The sequence below is a fragment of the Paramormyrops kingsleyae genome, chromosome 23 (genome assembly GCF_048594095.1).
Source record: "Paramormyrops kingsleyae isolate MSU_618 chromosome 23, PKINGS_0.4, whole genome shotgun sequence".
Taxonomy (NCBI): Eukaryota; Metazoa; Chordata; class Actinopteri; order Osteoglossiformes; family Mormyridae; genus Paramormyrops; species Paramormyrops kingsleyae.
The window spans coordinates 16830175-16849203 of record NC_132819.1 but is presented as its reverse complement, the minus strand read 5'-3'; the positions used below and the strand labels follow the sequence as shown (position 1 = coordinate 16849203).

General features: G+C 39.7%; 1 long non-coding RNA gene across 3 annotated transcripts in view; it reads right to left on the bottom strand.

Moving 5' to 3' along the window:
• The window catches only part of LOC111843956 (uncharacterized), a 35705-nt gene extending 27622 nt beyond the window's left edge, over positions 1-8083 (bottom strand). For 2 of the 3 annotated variants that reach the window (XR_002838279.2, XR_002838280.2), the window contains exons 1-2: positions 8013-8083; positions 5917-6067 (exon numbers count right to left, since the gene is read on the bottom strand). This is a non-coding gene — a long non-coding RNA (uncharacterized lncRNA). Of the gene's footprint in view, positions 1-1102; positions 1262-5916; positions 6068-8012 lie in introns of those variants that run through there. The other variant, XR_002838278.2, reaches the window with a different exon arrangement.
• Between the last annotated feature and the right edge of the window lie 10946 nt (positions 8084-19029).

The window sequence follows — 19029 nt, the reverse complement described above, 5'->3', positions numbered from 1 at the left end:
ATCACTGTAACCTGAATAGCGCTACTAAAATATCCACCAGTAAATCACAGAGAAATACCGTGTCTCTTTATGGGGAGGGAGTTAAGCGATTATTTTTGTACTTTAGCAGCAAAAGTGTCTTCACTGTTAATAATTTATTCTGTTCTTAAATTATGGTTAACAGTAATTTAAAAATATAATTTCCATAGCCTCTGGTACAATACATAATTTTTATTTTCTCATATTAGAAGACCTGTTTCATTAGTGGCAAAGAACCTTTACCAAAAATCATGAGACGCGGTAATGCGTATTTATGAATATTTATTCTCATAATTTGCCTTTCAGTCATACCTTTAGTCTGTGTGGCTGTTTCAATGCTAATGACTTTCTTCATTTCTGTCAAAAAGCTTGTGGAAATTCGCCTTACAGTCCTCCAAACATTAGTGGGCTCCATTGCAAATTAAAAAGGGCCAGATTGCTCTCTTCCTGCTTCCCAGTTTGTCTAAAAGATCTTCTGTGCGGTTGCGTGCTGTGTGGTGACTTTGGCTTTGATTATTTGGGGTTCCTCTGCCAATACCCCCGAAGTGACCTGATATTATACAGGAGGCAGGGGGTGTCTCAGTACTGTTCGCTTCATTGTGGAGGTGGGATATCTAAAAAAACAGTGATTCAGAGGGCGCTATAAGCAACAGCGGCCCCGTGAACCATCCATTAAGAAGAAAAGACCCACATTAGAGAGCTGCAGCCCACCCTCTGTGCACGCACACGCTCACACACGCACACTCCCGGACACACCAAGAGCACTCAGAAAAAGAGAGACCTAACATTCCTAGTCTGTACTTTCTTCCTATTCATCTTTATGTAGTGTCATTATGTCTTGTAACCAAAATGCTGCAGTTGGAACCTGAGTGGCTTTTTATAGAGGAGAAATAAAAAAAAAAAACACATGGGAAAAAAACCACCCCATTTACCTTAAATGTCAGATTTTTAAATACCTATGTAGTAACAGTTCTTGCACGCTCTCCTGGCTGTTACACAGATTTATACTGATGGATTATCCTTCATATGAAACAGTGAAAGGTGTTTTAAACTACTGAGGTTCTCCAAACTAACATCAATAAAGTGATGTGCAAGAGTGTTTATTCACACAAGTACAGTGGAATTCTGTAGTTCTGGCATTTCCCATCATGCTCTCCTTCAAGAATGACACATATACAGCTGAGAGTGATGCTTGAGGGTAGAGCACAGGGTTGGACCATTTTTCTGGGACTCCTGGAGCATTCTGGGGGGGAGGATTAAGGGTCTTACTCAAGGGCTCATGTGACTTTCCTGCCAAGGAAGGAATCTGAACCGACAACCTTCTGATCACAAGCACAGTGGTCTAACTAAGTGAGCCACACATTGCCCCAACAAGCAAACAAATAAACAAACAAATACATACATTCACTAAAAACTAATATAACCAAATATTACAATTATATTATTTACTACTACATACTATGTATTATTAGGTGAAATATACTAGATTTAGTATATTAAAATTTAAAACTAGGATAAAAGAATAAACAGTATGAATAAACAGATGTTTAAACCATTGTATCTTATATAAATACAGAAATTGATATATGACATATAGAAAAATATATCCTATTATACATAGAAGGACAACAGCTGAAGCTGCTGCACATTACAAAAACACAGGACACATAGCATTCAGGAGCATAACTATTACAGACATTTAAACGCTCACAGAGTATTTCAGCTAATGTCATCTCTTTAAGCGAGCTGCATGCTGAAATGACAAATTCTGAATGTGAAAATGTCAAGGTCAGAGAAGGTCGGAAGCTTTTGGCTGGCAAATGATCATGTTGGGGCGCTGTTTGAGGAGACACGTTGCCTCTTAAAATGAACATTTACTGCCATATTGAACTTGTGAAAAGCTAGGGGACAAAGGCAAACATGTGCCACAGAGGAACAGGGATAAAGGAAACATGTTATGAGAATTCAGACGTATTCATGGGCACAACCTAAAGCTATTCTAAGAGAGCGCCCTCCGGACCCCACGGTACATGTTAGAAATCCCAGATATTATTAAAAAAAAAACATGCAATTTGCCTTGAGGATTTAATCTATACTCTGGGGCTGTCAGGTTCAATGTGACACATGCCAAATCACTCTTAGATTGCTGTAGTTTTACACTAATAGGTATACTTTGTCTGACAAAACCAGATTCATCTTAAACGCTAAAAATAGAGTATTTAGAAACACATAGTTATTGCATCAGCTACGCTGTTTTGCTTTGAGGCTGCCACAGGTGAGACTGAAGCATAAAGCAGCATGTAACAGGTGCAATAATGCAGCTATGAGAATCTGAGCCTGCAGGATCCACACTCAGGGTGCATGTGACATGCTAGCACCATGGTAATCTTTTCAATGCTGCAGGCATGGCCAGGAGGCTTGTGCTGATCCCCCACTAGGCCCAATCATCAGCACTTTCATCAGTGGCTTTGTTGCTGTTTGGACTTGAAATACATGCAATGATCTCAGTAATGTAATCGCATTAGTAGCTGATTATACATGTGTGTCTACGGCCCCTTAACAGCCATCAGATGTTTGTCAGGTCTTTGGATAGAGCTTATTGAATTACGACAATAGATGCTTCTCTGCAGATTATAATCTCAATGTTATATCTCGTCTGTGATGCAAGGAACTGAAACACGTGACATTTATTCAAATCCATGAGTCCTGACGCTGAAAAGTCATACAATGTTCACATTGTCAGGGGACCCCGCCCCCCCTTGATGATGCAAGTTTCAAAGTTGAGCTGCAACACATCGGAGAGGATTATATTTGGTTAAATAATGTTAATATGCATAATACAACAAGGTATCTGCACTCATTTTCTTTGATCAGTAGGTCATGACAATAATGATTAGGTACATATTTGCTGCTGGGGGAGGGACACTGTTAACATTGGAGAAGAATAATTCCACTGCAGAGATTTTCAGACATATTCTCTGTTGACTGACGAAGCAGCTGACGAATACCCAGCCGTAAATGTCACAGGTATTAATACCATGTTCATATTTAGAGGACAAATGTATATAGTCCCAGTCTGAATCCAGCTAGGAAAATCTATCTGCAGTCACCATAAATAAAGGTCTCTTCGAATTATTGCTGGCTATGATTAAGCTGCCTGTGATGTTAACGTTCATTACAACTGGAATCGATACACTAACCGAGCATTTGTCGTCAACGCTAATATGTACTATGGCTAATTCAGCGTAAACCACAATGGCGCTCCCTTAAGCAAGGCCGAGCATCCAGAGTGTCCACGCTGAGTTCCTGTTAAAATTAAGTCCTGAGTGTAATGTGGATAAACACCTCGTAGCTGGGCACGCAGTCAAGCTCCGAGTGGGATGCCTGCTTTAAAACATATTACAAATACTACTGCAAAAAGCCACAGGGCAAATTAGATACAAATAGATGTGCAAGAATAAACTTTAACATAAGGACGTTTTCTGGCTGCCATGGGTACAAATGTAAATGAGTGCCACACGTTTATTTGAAAAACCGTGCCTTAGGCCTGCTATTTTTAGCCGAAAGATATCAGATCGAATCACCCCCAGCCGTCTGAGGTCATGGCAGAGCCACTCACTACGTTTTGATCCAATCCTACATGTGAGCATATTTTCCATGATATATCACGTGTGGATCGACAATTCTTTTTTTAAACCACTATTTTTAAACTCTGCGGCATTTGCCTTCAGCAGCTATTTGAATCTACAGCCAATACATTTGTACTTAATTGTTAAGTTTTCAAGTAACCGGTTAGGACTGGGTATCCTAGCATGGTGAAATGCAAGATCCCCAATGGAAATGATAGCTGATTGCGAACGAGCGCAGGATTTGCCTTCGGAAGAACGTGCAAGATCACTGCCGCATGCGATTTCCACGGTGCCGGCGAAATGCCATGTCAACATCGGAGCGTGCAGGCTCAGTCAGTCTGGGGGAACACCAGCAATTTCACGTGTTTGACTCTGGTTACACTCCTCACCCACTTTCAAACAAAAGCCCAGTATTCTCCAAACCAAATGCACTGTAGCAGCAGATATCTTCCAATGAAACCGGTGCAAGCTGCTAGGACCAGGAAGAAATCTTACGATACCCGTTCTACTGCCAGTGGAGGGGGGGGGGGGGGTTGATGCGGCTTCCCGTGAATCTCCTGGCAGCTTTCATCACCTTTCACCCCTAAAAGATGCCCGAACAGGACACGATTTATCTCAGACACATATTTACATGCTACAGCTTAGCTAACCGCTCACACCAGCGATAAACACTTCATCAAGGGACTCTCCACATGCTGTCCAGTGGAATGATTGATACAGGTGTAGAATGCTGCCTATTACCCAAACACACGCTACACTGGAGATATTCAGGGACTGGACAAGAAAATAACTACAAGTACTATTTAAACTGAAACGAACCCAAACGGCATCACCATTAGGCAATTCAAGTATTACCAAAAACCGTAGAAGTCTATGAATTCTAACCCTTGGGGGGGGGGGACACATTCAGGGGAAAACCGCTTAAAAAATAAAGCTAAAGTTTAAGATTAACAGGTTTAGTATGAAATTGTCATGTTCGGAAAATGTTTGGAAATGTGTTGGGATTAAGACAGGCCGCCACTCCAAGACGATCAGGAATTAATTATTTAAAATGGAGTTCGCAGGGACTCCCCTGAGGGTTCCTCACACTGTCTGAAATCATGCGGTCAGGATAAGTGGCTTAGAGCATGGCTGTGTGCGAGATGAGCGCCCCCCCATGGACAGGCATCCCTCACAGGGGGCCCCCTGCCACATGCCACAGCTCCTGCTATGGGCTGCATGTCAACACCAAGGCCTGGTCCAGTGCAAGCAGTTGTGAAAGATGAACAGATAAAATTGCCCAAATATGGGTAGCAACAAGTAAAAGAATTGAGACGTTAACTTTTAGTGGGAAAAAGAAAAAGACGACCTTCCTCCACATTAGCATCCTGATACCAATGACGTTCCTCTGAATGTATAGTTTGCTTATCCCTTCACCTTGGAAACAGCCATGACAGTGAAGACAGCTCTCTAAATCAGTCTATACCACTGAATGTCCTAACTAAATATCTTAAGTGCGAAAATACATACACACATTAAGAGATCGCTAAATCATTGTGGCGAATCTAGGGATATCCAGCCTCTCAATATCTGAATAATTCCACTATATTTATATATGATTTAAAGACTTTAAAAGTGAACTGTACATGATTTAAGATCTTTATCAGTATAATGAATAAGATTCCCCAAGCCAGTAAATGATTCAGACATCTTTAAATGCATCAGAAACGGTGGCAAGATATTTCATTAAGTGGCAGATCTCAATTTGGCATCCTCTTTTAGCTGATCTAGACGTGTCCAAGCTCTATATCTGTTACCCTGAAGTATTTAGGCATCTTTAAATGATTTATTCACCAGTAATATCTAGACACTTGAACATAAACAAAGAATATGTTGAAGCAGCTGTAAAACTAAAGGTATACTATAAGGATCTTTTTTGTTTTATATTTAAATGAACTTTAAGATAACAACAAATACATATTTCTTATCCTGGTTAGTTGGGGGGGGGGGACAAGGCAGGGGTGCAGGCTGGAGAGGATGTCAATCCATTTTATGCCACAAACATACAACTACAACTTAAGAGGTACCAGCGGAAGTTAAGAGGTACCAGCGGAAAGCCATGTGACACGTAACCTCTACAGACAGACTGGGTTTCGGGATCTGAGACCCTAAAGCTGGAAATGGGACACAACAGCACCAGCCACTGAGCCACCATGCTACCTAAAACAAGTGTTATTTTAAGATGTACATTGTAGTTATAATACGAGGTTAAAAATGCTGTTACTTTTACCTGATTTCACACTGCAGGGCCTCCATCACCAGGTGGCGCAGTGCATTGCCGGAGGGGCATGTGGTCTGATCCCAGGGAAAGACCAGGCTTGGTGAACTGGTAGCCAGATAACAGGATGCACCCATGTCCATGCAGTCACATCTTCACAAACCTGACACAGGGACACGTAGCAGAATGACGATTTCGAACCCCTCAAAAAGTTTTTGCTACCCATCAGGCAGGTAGCCAGGAAGTAAAATTATGAGTCTGAAGAAGATTGCCCCTCCGGTATATTTTTTAAAAAATCCTGATGTATGTGCATGGACATTTCCAAATGTTTACAACTTTTTTCACTTTTCCAAAACTGACAAATTCGCCAACACACATCTGCAAGGACCCTGGCAGCTGACAGGATCAGCGCATGGACCAGAACACTTGTCCCAGACACTTTTATTAAGACAGTGGTCAAAGGCAAGAGCAAATACAGGGGCTCCTTCTCTGTTTGCAAATACAACTATACTGTATGACGATACTATAACTATTAAAAACAAAGTATAGACATCTTTATTATTGCATACAGAAGTCTGGAAATAAAGACAGACAATAAATTAAGTGTTTCACTCCCTTTCACTCCACCATGTCTCCCAACAGCATCAGTTTATGACATTTCTCTTAAAGCAGAAGGTGAATGTTTGTGAACAGAAAAACTGAAATCTACGGCTCTAAAAATAAAAGTCGGACAACCATTGGAATTGCACATAATAACTTAATAAACCCTAATTTTAAGTCACTACTTATCAATGTAATAAATATTGCAAATTATATTTTAACCTGTGAGCCATTTGTCAGTGTTTAAAAACAAAATGAACTGAGTAACTATGACTCTCCACCTTCCCCTTCACCAAGTTTCTGGGAGTCAAAGCAAAGCTCTCACATTGTATATGAAGGGTATTATGTCATCCTATATCTTGCTTTGAAAACACCTACCGTAAAAACTGGTTATACTGCCCAGCCCTGGGCGATGTTAAAAGTCGTTGATGGGGGGTGGGTTAGGGTGGCAAGGCATTGGGTGAGCCACGCCCTGGGGAGGGATCATCATATCGGCTCATTTGTTTTACAATGAAGCCTTTATTAAAACATAAAATTGGTATCCTTGTTGGGTGGCACTGGGGAGCCACAACGGCTCATTTGCGAGGGTAGGGTCGGTGAATGCCCCCCCCCCATGATGCCGACCCTGAAGACCACATACATGGAAGCATGCATGCAACGGCTTGAGTTGTACAAGACGCTTTTGGCAAATATACCTCTGATTGCTGGAATCTAGTAACTGAGACATGCCCCCCCCCCTCGGGTTGGCAAAATACACCAAGAGAGGGCCTTAGGTTGCCAGACCATAAGGCATCACTGCGTTTTCAATATTAGGAGCGTCAAACCCACATCCTCTCACATTATTCTGTACGAGCTCATATGTATACCTACAGTATGTACAGACTACCTGCCTGTTTCAATATTGACCATATACATTCATTTATGCGTATGCAACTGAAATCATTTTTCCTCTCGGTCAGTAGGTTGGATGAGAACCAAATTCTTCCAACAAATGTATTGATATTCTTAAAAGTAAAACCCTGGAAAATTCTGGGTGGGACAAACAGCACTGTTTGGAATATTGGGTGGGATGAGGTCGGATCACCTTCTCTATGTATAATGCACTCATAGCATCACCATTCCCTGGGGTGGGGGCAATCATATCCGCAGTGGCCCAGTGTGTATGCAGGTTTTTGGGGTAACCTTTAGGGTCAGCTATTCAAACCCAGGTGTGAGGACTCTTCAGCCAACCAGTCCGCTAATTAGTAACCTAATTAGGGAATTGCAGTGAAAACCCGCATACACAACGGCCCTTTCTGGATAAGATTGCCCTCACCCGCCCTATAATATAGTGAATCGCTAAAACTTTGTACATGTACAATGTTGTTTCTACAATCATTTTACACTTCTAAGCAAAGTGACCCAATAAAACTTTAAGTGAACATCTGTCTGCATTTTACATTGGATTGGGTCTTATTTAGGTAACTCTACAGTGAATAATCTATCAGAAAGCAAGGTCAATGTTTTACCAGCATCTTCCAGCAGACTGTTACTTCAGATTCAGATTCAAATACAAACACCCAGCTGACCCCATTTATACACTAATGAGGCAATCAGTTCTATTACGGCCAGCCAGGGTTCATTACCTGAGACATTTGTAGGCATAGGACTGATTGCTTATTGCCATAGGGACACAAAGGATTATCCTAACGTGACTCTTTGCAGTTCTCTGTATTCTGTCATGCTGCAATTTTTTTTTCAATCTATCTAAGATAGCTAGCTAAATAAGTAAAGACATTTATGTAATTTTTGATTAGAATTACAATTTTGTTTCACAGGTGCCCATTGTATAACAACTAAATGCAAAACAGCTCATTAACTTTCTTTATTTATATATAATCTATGTATTCCATAAAGAGTCAACGTAACAATATGTAATTTAAAAAAAAAAATTGTATTCATATTCTAGGTGAGTTTCTGATAAATGTCTAGCCTTATACACACCACTACTTGTGCTGTGCACATTTAATAGTTAAATAATGATTGTTTAGCCTTCTGGTTGATCTTAAAGTGATTTTAGTTATGTCTTTCTTGTGCTGACTGGCACATTAAAATATACAGATTCCTTACAGAAAGCTGACAAATGTGTGTTTTCAAAGGAGAACCCCACTATGTGGCAGGAGAATTAATAAATAATCATTAATTATTAAGAAGTTAAGCTGAGAAATGGAATGTCATTCGGGCTCTTAGCAGGAGATTCAATATACTGCTGACGTTATGCAATTTATTCATATTTATGTACTGTAACTGTCAGCTATAACATGTGACATGGTTTGAAAAGACAGATGCAGATACAGGACTTAGGAAACTGTTATTGCTAAATTTATTTACTCAAATATCTGAAATAGAAAACGGATTTATTACCCCAACCTGAGCTGTCTTCTCCGTGAAGTGCCATCAGTCCTTTAGAAACCAGCACCAGATGAAAGGGGCCACTGACAGGACTTTGCACTGCTGACAGGCAGGAGGGGACACATGCACAGCGGATCAGACCCGGATCGGAGACATGAGCTAGGAAACGGGCAACAGAACATGGCAAAGGTTCAGGAGGCAGGGCTCTGGCAAACTGGGACCTAGGAAACACATTCTGACAGTTTGAAACACAATCTAAAATCAGACTGAAATGCTAAACGTAGGTTTCTATGACTTACACAGAGAAGGCAGCTCTATCTCTGTCTGAGACAATCAAAGAAGACAGAACCCCAAGCAAATCTAGCCTCTCTATACAGATCCTGACCTACGGAATCGAACCAATCCTCATCTTCCAATTGGGTGACTGACTGCTCACACCCACAACAACTTCAGATAAGTTTAACAGGTTATACAATAGAAATGTAAGCAATAACCATTTCATTCTGATTAGGTGGTGTGGTGGTTAGCACTGTTGTCTTGGGGGTTTCAGCAAAATTAGCCGTCTAAAAACATGCCAAGGTGAGTGTGCCTGGTGATGGGTTCGCGTCCCATCCTGGGTTATTCTCTGCCTTGTGCCTGTAGCTTGCGGGATAAGCTCTGGACCCTTGTGACCCTGCATAGGACAAGCAAGTAGAGAACAGGAAATAGGTGGAAGTTTTCTTTTTTTTCCCCCCAGCATGACCTTATATTAACCTAAGTTACTTTAACCCTCTGGAGTCCGCAATGCCGCCCGTGGGATAAAACAGAAATCTCATAGATGTTTTAAGGTTAAGGTTCAATATCCCACTAATAGCTATAACAGAGTCCCCATTTTGGATCATACAGCGCAACCTAGAGATTCTAATCCTAGATATTCTAACTCAAATGTCCTAAACCGTGCTGCTTCTGGTGTATTGCTGGTGTATCACTACAGATAATATTTACATTGTGTATTGTCATGCATGTCAACAGCTTTATTAAGGGTTTTACAACAATATTAGTACAAAATTAGTTTCTTTTTCTATATGCAAAGGGATTACAGTTATTATTGTAGCCAGCCTGACTGCCTGACACATTTTGACCATAATGAACTGATTTGTAAAGCGTTTCAATCATTTGACTGGGTGGCCATAAGCCCCGGCGATCCCATAACCACCTCATTCTGGGTGCACTCAGGTCCACTTTGTATCATCGTCGCAGAATGCTAGGTGCATGTTTTGGGACTGTGTAAACAGGGGTCCTGCCAACTCCTGTTCCACGAATTAATAAATGCAAAACAGTGACAAATGCAACAAGCACAGGGGAATTTGTGTGTTAGCACAGCCTCTTGCACAGAGAAAGAAAGCAGCTGCATTGTTAGATTATGTGTACAAACCCACAATGGGAGTTTTATAATCAACCATGCAGAGCCATTAAGAACACGCTGCAAATTAAAAAAAATGAAAGAAACATGGGTTCCAATTGCTCCTGTGATTACCTGTCTTTAGGGGTTTTGTCATATATTGCTACCTAATTAGTCATTTAAATACACACACACACATACACACAAATACAGTACTGTGCAAAAGTCTTAGGCAGTCATTGAAGATGATGTCTAAATGACCTTCATGTTTGCATAAAACTATGATTTCACGTCTGTAAAAGTGTGTTAGCTGAACCATTTCAAACCTCTGCTGAGGTTTGCACCACAGTGTTTGCAGCAACCATCCAATACCTCATATGGCTAATCAACACCACACTAACTTTTAAAACCTATTTAGTTAATGAATTAAATGAGCTGGTGGTGAAATTTAATAAATACATGGAATGGCTGGGGTGCCCCTGAGGAGAGGTTTGGGTACTGAAGCGGTGTTCATCTAGCCATCCAGCAAGATGTCAGTAAATCTTTGGAAAACAGAAGAAATTCCTGTTAGTTTTTATTTTCATTCTTAATTTGCACATGTTCTAATGTCAAAATGTGTTTTGTTCTGAGAAAACATATAATTGAAGATAATCAGATGATCGCACTTCTTTTGACTGTCTAAGACTTTTGCGCAGTACTGTAAATATTTACATACAGTGGAAACTGCTTATAGTGATCAGGCTTATAGTGATCAACCGTTTATATGGATCAAAAAGCTTGGGACAGAATCATTCCTGTACAAATACGATTTAAATAATTCACTTAAAGTAATGAAATAGTCCACTTACAGTGTTCATTTTGGGTTTTTTTATACCTACAACAAACAGAAAGAATTAAAACTACGCTAATTCTTTTTTTTTTTTGTTACTTTACTTTGATAAGCCTACTTTGCCTTGCGGTAACCCGTCTGCTTCTGCTAGCTACCTGAGGCTAAAGCTGCGTGCACAGAAAACATGACGGGGAAAAGAAAGTCATTTTCTGTCAATGACCTAATATAGACTCACCGAAGCTTATGATAAAACAGCAAAAATGAGCCACCGAGATGCAGCAGCGAAACTACAATAAGATATATATTATGTACAATGTTGTACTGCGTTGAAGCACCAAGCAGACCGAAGAGGTTCTTTATGTTACTCCTTAAAGGGACCACACAACAAAACCATGAATGACTGGGAAACACGGGAAGTTACACTAAGGAAGGTATGGCGCACACACGCCAAATATACAAATGTCAATTAGATAGTAATCTGCCTGAGATATAAAGAAAAAGGGAAAAAAACCAGTTATAATAATCATCCGCTTATAGTGATCAGTTTCACCCAGATAGACATGAACACTATAAGCTGATTTCACTGAATGTACACACACACATGCAAAATGTAAGTTGTTTAATGTAATGTAATGTACTGTATACACACAGATAGGCACATGTATAAATGTATGTGTGTCTGTGTGTGTGTGTGCATACTTCACATTTTCCACTTTATGCTATAATTATCATATTTCTTCTACTGTATTTTTTAACAAAATAAAATCTGTGAATTCATTCCAAAACATTCCGTCTTTTCAAGTTAGACTGAGTTGGCAGGATAAAAGAACCAAAGGCGTATATTTTAATAAAAACACTACTGACCATATTTTCTCAAGGTATCGTCTGCTCTGTGAGCCACTAGACAAACTGGAACCTCAGAAAGCCGGGATTGGTTGTCTTTTACTGGGTTCCTCCACGTATAGGCCTATGATTAATTGGCTTTTTATGCTCACGTGTGATTATTTGGAGGTGCCTACATTATTCCTGCCAGCCGGAATACATGGCATCGCTTCACAGCATGCCGTCGTTTGTTGACGCTGCACGAGTCCAACTACACCTCACTAGCTTATTTTGCAAAGAAAACTGTTATTAGATTCAGAGCAAGCTAAATAAATAAATTAAAATAGATGCAATTCACGTAAATATGCATGATATTATCATCCCCTCTTACATTACACGCTCATGTAAACGGAACTGAAAATGTTTAAGCTGTTTCAAAAATAGTTATCAGAATGTCATGCAGAATATATCGTGTGCAGACTGGTGTCAGCTCATGTCTGTACGGAAGTTGGGGAGAAAATTCATAAGCACATTATTCTCAGCCTCCTCAATTTGTGTCTTTGTGGGTAACGGTGTTAATTACCAGAGTTAAGTGGCTAATTAACAAAAGATGAATTATGTCTGCCATCCCCTGGGACCCCCCGCAGCACCAGCTGTTAAGTCTCACAGGGCTGTCCTGGTGAAGAATGAGTATGTTTAATATGGAAGAGAATTACTGGTGACATCTTTGTCAGTTTAATTGTCAGGGTGTGTTGACTTTGCAGACTCCTGGAGGCCACAAGGATGAAATGTAATCGTGTGTGCAGTAAACAAAGTTAGGCATCTAGCTAAGATGTATCATTAAATAAAATGGATGACATATAACTTAGTGTGGGTTATTACATACATTATACTTATATATGTTCTGGAAACTTGGTTATATTTGCTGAAACTGATAATTGAAGACACCAGCTTGACTATCACACATTTTCTTGAAAAAATATTTACATATGTAGGTTTCTCAAGATATTTACTAAAATAGAACTTGTTGATTCTTCCATGTAAGTACACATCCTGTAGAGAAAATTACTGAAATGATTTATACCTGTTGGCAGATGACACGTCAGTGGTGGGGCTGATCCCAGACGGCGACACGTCAGCCTACAGAGAGGAGGTGCACGGGCTGTCGACATGGTGTTTAGGGAACAGTCTGCTGCTGAATGTGGACAAGACCAAAGAGCTCATTATTGACTTCAGAAGAAGAGGCGCCGAGCCCAGTCCCATCCATATCAACAATGCCACAGTGGAGAGGTTCTTCAGCTTCAAAATCCTGCGGATCCGCATTACAGAAGACCTCTCATGGTCCTACAGCCCGAGAACGTTTTTACCAGTAACCAGGCTGCACCAGGCACTGGAGGACTCCCATTAAGGATTCCCTGCCCTCACACACTGCCCCACTCTATACAACCTGTCCATGTGCACATATTTATTGAGTGTTTCATATTTTGTACATATCAATAAATGTTACTTGTCCTGTCTTGTCTTTTGCTTGCACAGCTTGGGTAGTAGCTATTCCAGCCTCATTGTACTGTCATGTACAATGGCAATACAGAACTGAATTGTGAATGAAGAATTATTTTACTTTAATTAGGACCCTGACCAGGATAAGCGATTAGAAGATGGATGGATGAAATGTAATACGAAGTGTCAAATACAACTAAGACAAACTCTTCATATCTTTCAAAAGTTCCATGGAAATGTTTTACTCTCCTCTTCAGTTTTTCACTCAATTTCTGCTGTTTTTTCACAAGTCTCTCTGGCTTGATTAGCCTGATATAATTAAAGTCACGCCTGCAAGAAAGTTGCAAAGATGGCACAGCATGTTGTAGGAGTGTTTTTACTTTAATACTGTCATAACACTGTTCTACTACGGCCTCATTTATACGGTGCTTTGGGGAGCGTCCGCTAGACGCAATCGCAGTGAAGTTGAGTTGGGTGAAGGTTTTACTCCGAAAGTTAGTTTTCATTTTACACATTGCTTTATTTATGAAAACATGTATCACACAAGACATGATAGTAATATGCCTGCTTTTTCCACTCTTCAAAGGTCAAGATATTACATCGCACTCTGTAGTTTGAGTAGTTTTGTATATTTATCTAGTTAGCTTGTATTATTTAAAAAAAAAAAGTCACAGTTCAGTTGTTACAATGCGAGGTGCAATGAAATGTGAATCAAATATTTACTGTTTATATAATTAGTAAAATTAGTCACTTGGAGTTTTAGAGGAACACCCTTTATTTTTATTATTTGTGCAATTATACAGCTGTTTGCAGGCAACTGCAGGATATGTGCACACAATATGTTCTTAAGCAAGATTTAGACACTCACATGCCTGACTGGAATGGCAGAACTGAATAAAATTAATTCAAAATTCAATTCAGTTCAAAAGCACCAGCCATACATGAAAGCCACTGTGAAAATTGGCCAGATTTGTTGAACAAACCTTTTCATTTGGATTCCACATAGAACCTTGGCAAGGATGGCAATCAGTTGTGGAAGTAGACAGCTGCTGCCTACCTGACTCGCTGTTTACACAGGTTCGGGAACATTGTCAGTCAGATCCTTTTCACAAGTGCAGCCTGGCTTGTGATATAAAATGCATGCATCGAGTCTCTTGAATGCAGCCAAGGCTCACAAACAACAGGGTAAGGCCATTTTCTTAAATATGCTTTTGTTACCGGCTTTCTAAATACTGAGGCATTTAATGTGCTGCATTGTCAAAAGAATGACTCTTCTGAGTGGGTGTCATATATTATATATCATATATTATTTTTGAAGAAGAACTCAGTTACCATCTGGCCCTACAGCCAATACCAATTCACTTATAAGGTATCTTTTTGGTTACCCAGTTTGCAATTGACAAGTGTATTTAATGTATTCCAAATGTACGTTAAAAATCTTTAATACTTACATGTAAATTGATTTGATTTGATCTTGTTTTCAATCACTACAGAAAGCCTGCATGTTAAAGAGCATGCAAAACAACAGTAACATTAATCATTGTGACCTTCAGATGAAAAAATTCTGGGCCTGGTTTCCCGATAATGGCGACTCTTAGCGTCTTACGAAGACTCTAAAGATATATCTTATAAAAGATATTCGTGTTCCTAAATATGTTTCTTGAACAATCTCTTGAAAGGGTTCGTAAGGGAGAGCTTCTTAAAAGGCACCGGAACATCTGATTGGTTAACATCGATGGTTCGAGAATTGATTCTTCCCTCCATGCAGCAATTGCTGGACTACTGCATGAGAGACAGTGGTGTTCTTTATAAATATAACACTTCAGGAATCCTTCAAAATATTGCATTCATCAGAAACGGGGAGAACCTAATAAAATACTTGAATCATCTAATCGCAAATATGATTTTCGCAGACCTCCCCACATTGTAGTATCACCATTTTATTTTTATTAGGTCTATAAAACACCTGCATGTACCAATATGTGTGCATGTCATTGACATCGGGAGGAACATTGGCACAATAGCTGAAATAATAATAACTGTCTTAACATAAGAGAATGTCCCATGTGTTTCAGTATTGACTACTAAAGACTATTCCAGGGTGCTTTTTGGGGAAAATATATTAGATTAACATGTAAATGAACCTGTAGTGTCAACTCATCAACCTCCTGAACCAAAGTTTTGATATACTGTGACCTTGGCACATTTAGAGAGGACTGTGCATTCCAGGGGAATCGCAAATTGGGGGAACACATCCATCCTAATATCGGCAGAACCCCCCCCCCCTCCCAATTGCCAAATAAATACATAATCAACACCGTGTTCCTTATCTTTCATTATAAATCTGCGTGCTACTGAGGCCTATTCGCTGCGCAATCAGAGTGCAAGGACGAAACCCAACGGAGATTGGAGATTTGGATGAAACAACAGCAATAAGAGACAGCTAAGAGAGGCTCAGACCAACCGTATAAAAGAATAACTCACAGAAGATATACTAAGATATACAGAAGATAAAAAAAGAATGTTTCGGGAAACACGCTGCAGCATTAAGAGACAACTTAAGGTAAAACTTACGAACAATGTAGCATTAAGAAGGTTTCGGGAAACCGGGCCCTTATCATTACTGCTGTGACTGTATGATCACAGTGTCCACCCAGTTTAGCACAGATTCTGTACATTTCCAATGTAATTATAACCATAAAAATGAACTGAGAATATAAGGTGTGAAAACGTGTAGAAGTCTGAAGGCCAATCGGGGTTAATGAAAGCACAGCGCCACCGTTTGGTCATCTGGAAGTAAGGGTAATTTACTTAGCTACCTTCAAGGAACCTGATGTTCTCAACAGATGATGAAGAATTTGGCCATTTTGGGTCTTATTTCTCTCACTACTGACTTTTATTCAAGCCCCTGAGAAAACAGGTAAAAAAAAAAAAACAGTAAAACTATCCATCTGCACTGCGTCAGTATAATTGGCAAAATTACAGGTCACTATTGAGCAGTCTGATAAGCAGCAGAATAGCCTAAGTCAGGCTGCAAATGAATGACCAGAAATAAACCAACCTCTTTGGCTAAATGTGAAAGGCCCTCATGCTCGGGGCCATTAAGATTGACAGGGTAATAGAATTACAAAGGAGGTCTTGTGATCAGATGAAGAAAATGGTTCCCCTTTTGTTAAAAGCATCAAGTCCAGCTTACTCATGAAAAAGCATTGCAATTACTCAACATGTTCTTGGTCAGACAACTGCCAAGCAAACTGACTGACCTTTTCTTCCAGGAAAAGTGAATTTTGTAGTCCTAGAACAGGGTATAATAATTTAGATTTCTAAGTTTAATTTAAAATTTTAGCACAAGTTAGAGTTTTTAAATAGATGCTAAGTATGGGACTGTTTTTTTTCCTTTTCCCTCAAAATGATCAGAATTAATTTGACAAACAAAATTTTATAGAATAAATGTGAATACAAATCGACTTGCTTATTTTTTTCAGGTATTTCAAAAACATGCCACTATAAAAAAAATTCTGAGACATAAAGTTTTCAAAACAAGTACACAAACAACTAGCTGGGACCTTGAACCATTTAAGCAGCCACAGCAGATTATACTTTCTCTAAAGTGGAATTCCCATAAAAATATAGATACATAGATAAATACAGATGAATGGCTATATAGATAGCCATTCAATACCGTTAAACCTAGCTACAATTCTCAGATGATTATGCTATCCAAATACCTTGAAAAGTTGCTGTGAAGCAATGAACAGAACACTGCATTTGGAAGTTTCAGTGTGATATTTCTTGGTGGAATTCAAAATCCTTCAAAATTATCGGAATGTAAACAACTCAGGTTAATAGAATGTCTTGGTTGTGTTAGGAAACTAGTTACCGCATTTTCCACAAACTGAAATAGAGTATTTGTGTAGCAGATGTCCCATGACATTCAAATTTGAATGCATCCGCACCAGCTGCAACAGAAAAGGCAGCGATTCTGACCCGCGGACTCAGAGAAAGCTCGGCTGATTCTCAGTACTTAGTTTTGCATTGAACTGACCCTCAGTACCGAGATCTTCTCTAAGAAATGGGCTAAGATCATGCATATTTCTGTCAAGCTGATGAAACGTCTAGCAAAACCTGACTGGTCCATCTCTCATTGCCTATTACTCTCTTATGTTCTGAATAGCATCAGTCTTCATCCAGCTATCTAATTAATCCTTTTCAAAACAAGGTAAACTTGAAGTATTCTGTGATATTTGTATTTTCATCAGTCATCATCCAAAAATTCTTGTTCAAACCTAACTATTAATTATCAAAGCAATTGTCTCCTGAATTTTACCTATGAGAACAACTGAATACTGTAGCTGATGGGAAATGGTTCTGTTCACACATTGTTTTGAAAAAATGCCAGGCTACATTCCCTTCCTGTTTTTTGTTGCTTAATCAATTCTTTAAGCAGAAATTAAAATGTCAGTGATTACCTTGTAAAACCACATTACTACTATTATGACCAGAACTAATATCAAATTAAACCAAAATGAAATTTATTTCTAGCATAACATAAAATGAAAAATTAAGTATGTAACTCCCAAGTGAAATTTGCGAGAGCAGCATATCATAAAAAGCAACACAGAGTCTCGGTCTGCAGAGCAGCAAATATATTTCCCAGTGTTGAGCAAAAGTTGAATGTTTGACAGGATTTCATTTTTCAAAACCGATATAAAAATTAAGTTAAAAAAAAACTAGTGATGGGAGTGTCCCATTCAACAGCAAATCCAGCAATGGGAAGTTAAGCCCCAACAGTGGCCAGTCTAAGCAGTGGTGATTTTAACGTATATGGTACCCTGGGCAACCTCCCCCCCCCCCCCCCAAGCACCCCCCTCTTCCATTTGCCACTAACTGTTATTCTTCTTGAGAAGTTTAGATGCAAAGAAATAATGCTACATCTACAACTATATAAATATAAAAATATATACAAAAAAAGATTCATTAGACCTTATTTGTGTTAATTTGCACCTGAGCATCAGTACATTACCCATCCCCCAACACTGTCAACCAAGAGTGAGGACTACAGCAATTCACCTTGGTGGCGTGCAGACTGGCTTCACATTATTCGTAATGATTTAGCACAAGCCAAAAAAAAAATGCAACAAAATGTCTGTGAAACTATATATTTGCGGTATTATGAATGAATTGTGGCAGTGAGAGTGATTTACTAATTGCATCAGTACTGTTCAAAGTTAGAGGTGCGCTATTTGATCGATTCCCCTGCTCCCCCGACATTGGGCTTCCAGTGGGGGGCCTGAGGTGAACCCAGCCCCACCCCTCCTCCCCATCTCATACTTCTGAGTGGCAGCCTGCCTGGCTCACAAACTAGAATCAGGGTGCCCACTCAGACAGGGTTAATTTACCCACACGATAACATGATACCGTTGACGTGACGTGCAAATGCGCGATAGAAAACCGATCACGCAAATGTCGCCCATACCCAAGTCGCACCGCAGACAGAAGCGACACCTTCCCTGTATCTCCTAATCAAGCCTGTAGACACAGGAGAAGGCAGGACCCATGGGCAGCTACAACATACGCTCCTGTGCCAACCGTCGACCTAAGC